The sequence below is a fragment of the Branchiostoma floridae genome, chromosome 6 (genome assembly GCF_000003815.2).
Source record: "Branchiostoma floridae strain S238N-H82 chromosome 6, Bfl_VNyyK, whole genome shotgun sequence".
Lineage (NCBI taxonomy): Eukaryota > Metazoa > Chordata > Leptocardii > Amphioxiformes > Branchiostomatidae > Branchiostoma > Branchiostoma floridae.
The window spans coordinates 15,707,670-15,709,729 of record NC_049984.1 but is presented as its reverse complement, the minus strand read 5'-3'; the positions used below and the strand labels follow the sequence as shown (position 1 = coordinate 15,709,729).

Here is a 2,060-nt window from a genome sequence, read left to right as displayed (position 1 = left end):
TGAGATCGCATTTTGTCGTTAGAAGATCAATGATGTCCCACTCCACTAGCCCATCATTTCTTACTGTTACGGGAGCTTCGGGGAAGTCACTGAATCTAGCGTCGCCGCTGAAGTAAACAACATAGTCAGCGGCAGTAAGGTTTGAGTCCTTCAACGCTATGAGAGACAAAGATCTAAGCATGCAAAGTGCAGTTATGAACTTATGGTGCAAGTTTTACCAATAGTGAAATTCATGAATGAAACCTCATATTCGGGGTTTCAATAGGATGTCATCCATATGATCAAATCAAAATGACCTACTAAGTAAAATAAGATATTTACTTTCGTTGAAGAAAGACTTTGGGTATCCACACATCCTTCGTGGTCACAACAAGCCGACGTTCTTCGCCGTACAGGGTGGGGTCCCAGGTGAGACGGTTGTCCTTCCATTGCTAGAAGATAAAAAAGAAAACAATTAACAATATTTGCAATATGCATTGTGTGGCCTATTGCATGTTGTCATGACTACCTGAAGTGAAGGTGTATGAAGAAAAAGAAAGCAACCCAACCGTCATGCACTACGTCACATTTAGCACAAAAATTGCGCTTTTTCGTCATTATCATGATTTTGATTATCTGTAAATGACAAGGTATCAGACTTAATATGAACAACAAAACCACTCACCAGCCTGAAGGCAATGGATGCGAACATGTTCTCGTTCTTTTCGTCCTGAAACCACAAAACAAAACAAAAACATTAAAAGATAGTTAAAAGCAACACAAAGTATAGATATCTCCTTGCTGGTCGATGCGATACAAGAGAATAGCTGTCAGGGTATGAACAATCTAGGATTAAAGTAGGTTTGATCGAGAGGTTTTTTGCAGTCTTTGCAGTGTACTGCAGGTAATGGGCACTTCATTTTTACCCTTTCAACTCCATTTTGATGATTGTGCCATACCTGTATGTCATTTGTCATTATTTTCTGTCATACCTAGGTTTGTTCCATATTGACTCTGTTATATTTGTTTGCCAATTGTTATCCTTCTATTAATTCATATAATAGATTTTATTCTGTGTACGTTGTGAGTTTAACCCTCATCCGACCGTATGGGGTCATTTTTCACCGGAGAAAAAATTCCTTCCATGAATTTCTTTGTATACATGTCTTGCAACATCTACCAATTTTTCACAGAGTTTTGCCTATTATTGTATAAGCTATACTTGTAAGTTTGTGTCTGGTTTGTTGGGGTCAAAAATGACCCAAGCCAATTATGAATCATTTCCTACGTTAATATAAAGATATTCCAATAAAAATAACAGGCATTCCTCATCACTGCTATTACAGCAACAAGTTATAGTTGCTTAGATAAGAAAAACACCGAATAAATATAGTATTTTAGTGTAAAACACAGTTTTTCGACATTCTGCATAAATTATGATAATAAGCACCAATTACCTATGCTAATGAAAGTGAAAATGTTTCTTATTAATGAAGAAACAATATATGGACAGAATGTGCAGAAGGAACCTACAAGAAAGATCTTTGCAGAGAAAATAGACAAGAGTAACTGTCTGTATGTAATTAGGTGGCAGACTATGGTGCATAATTAGGTAATAAATTCGTTAATTTTCATAAATCTTTTCTTGTCAAAAACATGAGTATGCTATTGATATTATTGTAGCATCAACATTATTGTTTAGAAATTGATAAGACAAAAACATTGTTAAAGTAAGTGGAGTATGATAGATTTTTACAGCAAAAGGTGGTTTCTCCATATTTTCTGCATAAATTATGATAATGAGTAAAAATAACTGACGCCAAAACTTGTCAAAATATTTTTCATAGATTGGTGAAACAATAAATACATAGTAATGACAAAATGAAGCAGCAGAAATATGTCTATAAGCAAAACAAAATGGGGTCAAAAATGACCCCATACGGTCAGATTCGTAGTAAAAATGTAACGGTCGGATGAGGGTTAACTTATTTGCTTCCACAATGTATGCATTTTCCATCATAATCTTTTTAAACAGTTTTCCTGTGAAAGTATGGTTTATACTCGCTTTAGTTCTTCTATTA

General features: G+C 35.0%; 1 long non-coding RNA gene across 1 annotated transcript in view; it reads right to left on the bottom strand.

The window, feature by feature from the left end:
• Positions 1 to 2,060, bottom strand: part of LOC118417836 — a 2,787-nt gene continuing 727 nt past the window's right edge. Inside the window, exons 2-4 of the long non-coding RNA XR_004831394.1 lie at positions 665 to 709; positions 322 to 431; positions 1 to 107 (exon numbers count right to left, since the gene is read on the bottom strand). This is a non-coding gene — a long non-coding RNA (uncharacterized LOC118417836). The remainder of the gene's footprint in view (positions 108 to 321; positions 432 to 664; positions 710 to 2,060) is intronic.